The sequence below is a fragment of the Suricata suricatta genome, chromosome 8 (assembly GCF_006229205.1).
Source record: "Suricata suricatta isolate VVHF042 chromosome 8, meerkat_22Aug2017_6uvM2_HiC, whole genome shotgun sequence".
In the NCBI taxonomy this organism is placed as follows: domain Eukaryota; kingdom Metazoa; phylum Chordata; class Mammalia; order Carnivora; family Herpestidae; genus Suricata; species Suricata suricatta.
In genome coordinates, this window is record NC_043707.1 from 78,497,732 (window position 1) to 78,507,238 (window position 9,507).

Genomic DNA, 9,507 nt, shown 5'->3' on the forward strand with positions numbered 1-9,507 from the left:
TTATAATGTGGAGGTAGAATGTCTTTTAACCACATGATAAATAAGACTTCCATTAAAATCTAAAGGGAAAGTATAAAAGTTAAAACCCTTCACAGTGCTGTCTTGTTGGTTACATCCTAGTTTCTAATCTTGCTCCCTTGTCTCCAACAAACCTCCAGACTGAGACACTCTCTCTCCTTTTGGATAACCTCATCTTCTAACCCTTGAGAATTGGTCTTGTTCTAGAATACCTCCTCCAATTCTCCACCTGGCCCAGTTCTGAGTAAACTGTAAGTTATAGTAATCACTCAACAAAATATTTCTCTTAATCTGATTTGTTCCAACCAGAATGTCATCATCGGGAATATTTTAGAACCATTCATGGTAGGCTTTGACAGCTCACACCTGGATTTTGGGGGTCTCTCTATCACTATGAGGAGCAATTGTGCCTTTCTGTACTTCCTGATCATCTAGTGATTAAGTATTGGCTCAAAAGCCTACACATATACCTCCAATGACAAATATTAAGCCCCAGAGTCAATATAGCCCAAATCTAGACAAAAGAAGTCTAGTGGTTTTCCCTATGTATATAATCTGCCCCTCTGGAAAAAATAGGTGGGGAAAGGGAGGGAGGCAAATCATGAGAAACTCTTGAATGCTGAGAACAAGCTTAGGGCTGATGGGGGAGGGGGAGAGGAGAAGGGGAGTGATGGGTATGGAGGAGGGCACTTGCGGGGATGAGCACTGGGATGTTATATGGAAACCAACTTGACAATAAACTATAAAAGAAAAAAAGGATAGAAGGAAAAATAGAAGGGAAAAAAGAAGAAGAATGGAAATACATTTTTGTTGAAGGTAAAAGAAAGTAATTTTGTCCTAAATGAGACTAGTTGTTTCAGGTAATAAAATAGCTTGGGACAAAGTCTAAGTGCAGAGGAAAGTTGTAGAAGTTTCATTAAGGAAAATCTATGGGGAAAAAATTTATGTATGGTTAGGACAGACTAAAACAATAAATTTTAAAAATACATTGATACAAGATTAAAATTCTACTTTTCTCTCTATTAAAAAAATCTGCCCCTCTGTCTACAGTAAAGACAATGTGCATTATTATAAGGAATTCCCTCTATTCATCCTCTTACGTTCATGTGATTCCCTGGGGATTACCAGTAAATAAGAAACACCTAAGTACCACTTGTTGGTACTCCTTAGCTAAACAAATTTCCAGAAAAAAAAACATGAAATTTAAATGTTTTAATTTAATTTTTCGATCAAGGTTTTGAGACAAGTACTCTCCAACAATCTGTCAGTTTAGCTGAATATATGGAATCCTAGGTTGGCATCTATTAAGTTACCTTCCACTAGCATTTTAAAGATGACATTCCATTTCCTTCTGCGATTTATTAATGCTGATAAGAAGTCACTATCAGTTCAATTGTCCTTAATAAGTACTCTTGTGCTCACTTCAGCAACACATATACTTTATAAGTACTCTGCTTCTTCTCTCTAGAAACCTTTAAGATTTTTATTTGTCCTTGATTTACAGATGCTCCACAAAGGTTCTAGATAGAAATTTGGCTTTGTTTCTCTTGACCCAGACTGATAGTCTCCTTTGATCTGAAAATTTATTCTTTTTTCAGTTCTAAAATTTATCAGCCATTTCTCTTTGGATATTCCTTCTTCCTCATTTCTTCTGTTCTTCTTGATCCTATTAAATATATGTAGAAAGTTTTCAGTCTAATTGCTTTCAGATTTTCTCTCTTCTCTGTACACTGTATTGATTTTCTCAAATCCATCTTCCAATTTATTGTTATATTCAACTATGTCTAATCTATTGTTTAACCTATTAAGTTTTCATTCCAATGTCTCTTATATTTCCACATGTACTACTTAGTTCTTTTTCTAATCTCCTAGTTCATTTTTCATACTCTTATTCTTCTATCAGCTTTGTTCCTTGTTTCCTCTCCTGAATAATGTTAGATATACTATATGTAAAATCTATTTTAGATAGTTCTAAAACCAGTTCTTGTGGTATCGGTTCTCCTGTTAGTTGTATCTGCTGGCTCCTCGGGTGTGATTCCTTTCCTTGTGGAATTTGCAATGTTTTTTTATCTGCATCAGCATCGTTTCTGTGGGATCCCCATGAATGATCTCTGGCCATCTCTAGAGAACAATTTCCCATTTGTATCTGCTGAAATTCAGTTAGTAAATATATGTTAATTTTTCAAGTTGGCATGCCACAAGAATAATATATCAGAACGCTACTTCCAGCTTTCCTGGGCTGGTGAGCCACATTTGTCTAGTACCATTCACTGGGTTGGGCACAGTTCCACAAGGCTTCTGGCTCCACGCAGAGGGCTCAGTTCCACTGCCTCCTACAGTCCTGAGACCTCATCTCCTCATCACTCATTTGTATGAGTGTTAAAGTTCCAGACCCTGGCCCAAATGCACTTTATCTGGATCTACGAACCCCAAGTTCTACTTCAGCTTCGTAACCCCCTTGCCACTCTAGCTTTGCATTTCCTCTACATATTTTGCACCTGAACATTGCCGTGTTTTAAAGCCTGGCTCCATCATTTTAATTCAAATTATTTTAATTTATATTCCATTTCTGTTTTTCAAAGTGAAATGCTTTTTCTTTATCTATAATATGCTATAGTAGTCAAAAATTATTGCATAATCTTGGGATGCCCGGGTGGCTCCGACAGTAAGGCATCTGACTTTGGCTCAGATCATGATCTCACAGCTCATGAGTTCAAGCCCCGCATCAGGCTCTGTGCTGACAGCTCAGAGCCTGGAGCCTACTTCAGATTCTGTGTGTGTGTCTCTCTCTCTCTGCTCCTCCCCGACTTGTACTCTGTCTCTGTCTCTCAAAAATAAGTAAAAACATTTTTTTAAGTTTTTAAAAATTATTGCATAATCTCCATTCATGTGGAAAGACAGTGTGAGGATTAATCATTCTCAAAAATAAATGTTCCCTACAGTTGGAATTAAATTTTCTGGAGAAAGAAAGAGGCAGGACCTAACTCTGAATAAGTAGGTTCCAAGGCTCAGGACGCTTTATATCCCAAACCTATGTAACCTTGAACCTACATGAAATACCTTGTCCTTCATCACAGTCCATCATAACCAGAGGCTGTCAATTTGGATCCTCCTAGTTGTCAAAGAAATGAATATCCCATTGATTGTAACATCTCCAGGACTATTAAAAATGTTTTCAAAATGCTGGGGATCTTTACTATCGTTTTTCATGCAGAATTTGGGCATAAAAACAGAAGCCACACTTGATTTTTAAGTAATAAAAAGATTAACATAGGGAAATAGAGGTTTTTACCACTATTGGAAGGCTGAGGAGCAGATGTCAATTCTGGACATCTCCAAGTGCAGGGAGTCCAATGACACCTGAAGCAACAAAACAGGCGAACTTCCGAGAGTTGTCGCTGCCACTGAGAGCCTTCACCAAGAACCCCAGGAGGATTTTCAACAGCCATGGGGCAAAATGCACACCTGCCAACTGCTAGTGATGGCATGCCTGCTGTAAGATAATGGTTTCTTTCCCTCGACCTTCAATATCTCATTTCAGGTAGGCTACCAGCACCTGAGGAAGCTACCGCAACTGATTTACCATGTTGAGAGAAACAAAAGAGATAGGAATGACTTGGGATAGAGATGGTACAAAGTGTGTAAGAGAAGGAGCTGCAATATTAACTTTAGCCATAGTTACACAAACCTTCACACTAGAAAACATCAATATGGGAACTTAATGCATGAAATAAAAAGTGCAAGCAAACTATTCTTTCACAGATTTTTGCATACAATGTGATATCAAAGAACCATGGCAGAAACAAACCTAGAAAAGAAAAATGAAAAGGAAAATACTTTTGCAACAACAATGATAATAGCTAACATTTATTGGACACTCATTCTGTGCCAGACAGTGTGTTGAGTGCTTTACAAATAACGTGAGTTAGTTTGGGTCAAGAATATTAATATTAAGAAAACATTTAAAAGGATAACTTTCCTCAATGGCCACAGTTCCTATTTGTCAAAGCATTATTTTAAGTCTCTTTAAGGCTATGCCTAAGGTGTTTAGAATCAGAGTCTATTCCTGTCTACTAAGAACAAATTTAGGCTAACGTTTATCCCACACATTGTTTTTACCATTTGTTAAGTGGAGATGGAAACCCATAAGCCTAACAATGTTGCTTAGAAACTACAAATCAGCATAGAATAGCACTCTACAAGGACAGTAGGACCACAACCATTTGACAGTTCTGCAAAGACATAGTCCAGCACACATTGGATAACTGCTTCAGGGCTAAATGTCTTAACCCCTGGTTTCTTTTAGGTGGTGGAAGAGTCCCAAAATAACCATTTCCTAAGGTGAAATTTATAGTATAAACAGTCACGAAAAACAAGAATGGCATGTAATTATAAGAACAGCTGAGGACAAGAAGGACTTTGTTGAGCTTTGTTCACCACAGGGATGACAGTGATAGGACCTCTTGGGAGCAGAGGATATATGCTCATTCATTCCATAGATACGAGAATAGATATTAAGTACCAGGTATTACATTAGATAACGAGAATGCAATGACAATAAGATACTGTCTCTGCTCTCCAGGGGCTTACACTCTTGTATGGTAGGAAAACACGAAATGTGACAAAGGTAACTTTAATTACTTGTTTACTATTTTCTTTCTATAAAATAAAAACAGGCTTTGCTCTGCATAGGTCCTGTCATGTCTAATACTCTTCTCAGATAAACTGTCTAGCATCTCATTGCAGATGGGGCAATCTCAGTTACTCTTGTTTTGTATCTCAGAAGCTGTTCAACAATGTCCAAGTAGCACAGTTCAGAGGAGGGCATTTAACACAATAGCTACTCACCTGTAAGCTATCTGCAAACGATGCATATAGAAAGACAAAAGAAGGGATTGGTAAATCACAGCTTCAAGGAAACTAAAACAAATAGGCAAAAGCAATAAGTAATAGAAATCTAGCATAGAAAGACAGGAAGCCAGATCAGTAAGAGGAGAAAGATGCAAAATGATACAATAACTTTAACTTCTGGTCAATGAAGTAACAGGACCAGGTTACTGAAACAACTAACAGGACCCATCTGAAACAACTAAAATCCCAGATAAATATATTAAACAACAGTTTTCAATATACTGGACACCAGGCAATGAGGGACACTGATTCCTAAAAGATGGGAAAGAAACAAGGTGAGCCCAGCCACCGCCCCAGCTTCTTGCCTCAAGAGAGTTTCCAGACACTCAAGAAAGGTGAAGCCTGGCAGATTTCCTGAGGTGGTAAGACAGAGCTGGAAGCCTAGGCAGATCAAGTCAAGGAGACCCAACAAAAGACAGTGCCAGAGAAAGAGAGCTAAGCAGATTAATAATTCTGGACATCTAAAGAGGGTTCTCCTCAAATATTTAGCTGAGTACTGATCAGAACATGTGTGTGAGGAAACCACCTAAACCTGAAAAAAGACACACTGGGAATTATTAGAGGTAACTGTTAGAGTACTCAAAAGAAGCAGAACCAACAGGACATGAATATATAGAGTGATAGGTTTACTTTAAGGAATTGGCTCATGCAGTTGTAGAAGCTTGGTAAATCTAAAGTCTCCGGGGTAGGCCAGCAAGCTGGAGAACCAGGGAAGAGTTGCAGTTTGAGTCACAAGGAAATCTGCTGGCAAAATCCCTTCTTGTTCTAGAAGTCAGTCTTTGTTTTATTAAGGCCTTCAACTGACTGGAGAACTATTTGGTTTACTTAAAGTCTACCAACTTAAATGCTAATCTCATCCAAACACCAACTTCACAGAAACATTCTGAATAATCCTTGACCAAATATCTGAGCACCATGGCCCAGCCAAGTGATACATAACATAAACCATCATAGAAACAATACCTGTGCTTACACCTGACCAGGAATAGTGCTTCTCTTCACCAGCCACACTTTAAAAACAAAACCCTCATATTTCATAGGGCATCAGGTAGACTAGTCAGAAAGGTCTTGCCTCAGTAGTGGGAAAAATTTAACTCTAGACTGAATTCTACTCTGGTCCTGTGTAACAAAGATTAAAAGCAAGACTCACAAGGATCAAAGTGTTTCTATGAAATTTAACTGCAGAACAAACAGACACATAGACAGTGTTCAGGAATATTTATAAGACTACAAAAATATCTCATATCCAAGAAGTTAAAACACAATGACTGCCATCCAATCAATAATTACCTGGCATGCAAAATAAAGTAAGAAAATATAGCCTAGGGGTGCCTAGGGGTGCCTAGGGGTGCAGTTAAGCTTCTGACTTGAATTCAGGTCAGCTTGTGGGTTCAAGCCCTGCCTCAGGCTCTGTGCTGACAGCTCAGAGCCTGGAGCCTGCTTCAAATTCTGTTGTCTCCCTCTCTCTCTGCCCCTCCTCAACTCATATTCTGTCTCTGTCTTTCAAAAATAAATATACGTGGGGAACAAAAGAAAATATAGCCTATAAAAAGGAGAAAAATAATCAAGACTGATACAGAATTTAAACACATAGTAAAATTAGTAGAGAAATACATTTGAAAATTTCTTATAACTATATATCATGTCAAATATTTAGAGGAAAGACAGCATATTAAGTAGAGAGATGGAAGATGTATTTTTTAAAGATGCAAATTGAACTCTAGAGATGAAAACTATAATATCTTTAAGAAAAAACACTGGATGAGATTAATAGCAGATTGCACATTCTAGGAGAAAAGATAAGTGAACTTGAGATTTGGACTAAAAACATAAAACCCAATTATATATTGCCTTCTAAAAATTCACTTTAAACATAAAGACATAAATAAGTTAAAAAGATGAGAGAAAATATATAATGTTAACACTAATCAAAATAAAGCTTCACTGGCTAGAATAACATCAAACAAAGTAAAATCGAGGGTAAAGAATGTTACCAGAGACAAAGAGTGTCATTTCATAATGATAAATACTTCAGTTCCTTAAAGGACATAATAATCATAAAAGTTTATGACATAAAAGTTTATAACTTATAGTGAAAGATTCCAATATCCCTCTCTCAATAATTGATAAAGGAGGTACACAGAAAAATCAGTAATATGGAAGCCATAAAGAATACTATTGTTTTGGATCGAATTGTAGCCACCAAAAAGATACGTTCAGGCCATAATCCCTGGTACCTGTGAATGTGACCTTATTTGGAAATAATATCTTTATAGATGTAATCAAGTTAAGGTAAGGCTGTACTGAATTTGGAGGGTGGGGAGTGATGTATCCTAATCCAACGAATGGTGTCTTAGGAAAAGAGGGACATTTGGACCCAGGAAGAAGACCATGTGACACCATGACAGCAGAGATTGCAGTGATACATCTTCAAGGCAAGGAATACCAAGTATTGCCAACAACCACCAGAAGCTTAAAAGAGGCAAGGGAAGGCCCTCCCCAAGAGCCTCTAGAGGTAGCACAGCCCTGCTAACACTCTCATTTCTGATTTCCAGCCCCCAGAACTCCAAAGTGATAAGATTCTACTGTTTTAAGGCACTCAGTTTGTGGCAGTTTGTTACAGTCACCGTAAGAAACTAATAAAACTGTCAACCAATTTGTTCTAATTGACATTTATAGAATACTCCACCTAACAGCAGAAAATTCTTTTCAAGAGGGCAAGTTTTGAGATGTGGCCCATATTCTGGGTCATAAAACAGGCCACAATAAATGTAAAATTATTCAAACCATACAAAGTATATTCTCTGATCACAAAGGAAATAAATTATAAATTAATAAACGATAACTGGAAAATCCCCAAATATTTGAAAATGAAGTAATACTCTCCCAAATAACCCACAGATCAAAAAGAAGACTAAGAGAAAATATTTGCAAGTCACATGTTTGATAAAGGTCTTATAACTAGCATATGCGAAGAATTTTCAAAACTCAATCATAAGGAAATAAACGGTCTGAGAAAATATGGACAAAATATTTTAATAGGCACTTCACAAAAGAAGATATATGAGTGGCAAATCATCACATGAAAAGATTTTCAGTTAGTCATTACAGAGGTGAAAATTAAATGACAATGAAACAATATACTAGAACAACCAAAAAAAAATTAAAAGACTGATGACAGCAAGAGATGGAGAGAAGTCGCTGGAACTCCTTTTTTTTTTTTTAATGTTTATTTATTTTTGAGAAAGGTCAAGAGGGGAAGGGGCAGAAGAGAGGGAGACAGAGAATCCTAAGCAGGCTCCTCACTCCCAGCACAGAGCCTGATGCAGGGCTCAAACCCATGAACCGTGAGATCATGACCTAAGTTGACATCAAGAGTCAGATGCTTGGGGAACCTGGGTGGCTCAGTTGGTTAGGTGCCAACTTCAGCTCAGGTCAGGATCTCTCAGTTCGTGGGTTTGAGCCCTGCATTGGTCTCTGTGCTGACTGCTCAGAGCCTAGAGCCTGCTTGGGATTCTGTGTCTCTCTCTCTGCCCCTTACCCGCTCATGCTCTGTTTCTCCCTGTCTCTCAAAAATAAATAAACATTAAAAAGAAGAAGAAGAAGAAGTCAGATGCTTTACTGAGCCACGCAGTCGCCCTAGTAACTAGAACTCTTATATAAAATATACATTCTTGGTTAGGTTTACTCCTAGGTATTTGATACTTTTTCGTGCAATCATAAATGGGATCAGTTTCTTGATTTCTCTTTCGGCTGCTTCATTTTTGGTGTATAGGAATGCAACTGATTTCTGTACATTGATTTTGTATCCTGCAATTTTACTGAATTCATTAATCAGTTCTAGAAGGCTTCTGGTGGAGTCACTTGGGTTTTCCACGTAGAGTATCATGTCATCTGCGAAAAGTGAAAGTTTGACTTCTTCCTTGCCAATTCTGATGCCTTTTCTTTCCTTTTGTTGTCTAATTGCTGATGCTAGGACTTCCAGCACTATGTTAAACAGCAGTGGTGACAGTGGGCACCCCTGTCGTGTTCCTGATCTCAGGGAGAAACCTCTCAGTTTTTCCCCATTGAGGATAATCTTGGCTGTGGGCTTTTCATAAACTGCTTTTATAATGTTTAGGTAAGTTCCTTCTATTCCGACTTTCTCAAGGGTTTTTATTAAGAAAGGGTGCTATATTTTGTCAAATGCTTTTTCTGCATCTATCGACAGGATCATATGGTTTTTTTCCCTTCTTTTGTTAATATGATGGATCACATTGATGGATTTGCGAATATTGAACCAGCCCTGTAACCCAGGAATGAATCCCACTTGATCATGATGGATAATTCTTTTTTTTTCTCCATAATATTTTATTGTCAAATTGTTTTCCATACAATACCCAGTGCTCTTCCCCTCAAGTGCCCTCCACCATCACCACCACCTGTCTTCCCCCCTCCCCCCTCCCCCCCAACCCTCAGTTCATTCTCAGCTTTCAATAGTCTCTCAAGTTCTGCATCCCTCTCTCTCCCCAACTCTCTCTCCCTCCTCCGTTCCCCCTGGTTCTCCATTAGGTCTCTCCTGTTTTCCTGCTAGACCTA

General features: G+C 38.0%; 1 pseudogene; it reads left to right on the top strand.

Moving 5' to 3' along the window:
• The first annotated feature begins 3,465 nt into the window (after nt 1–3,465).
• LOC115297653 overlaps nt 3,466–9,507 on the top strand; it is a 25,913-nt pseudogene continuing 19,871 nt past the window's right edge.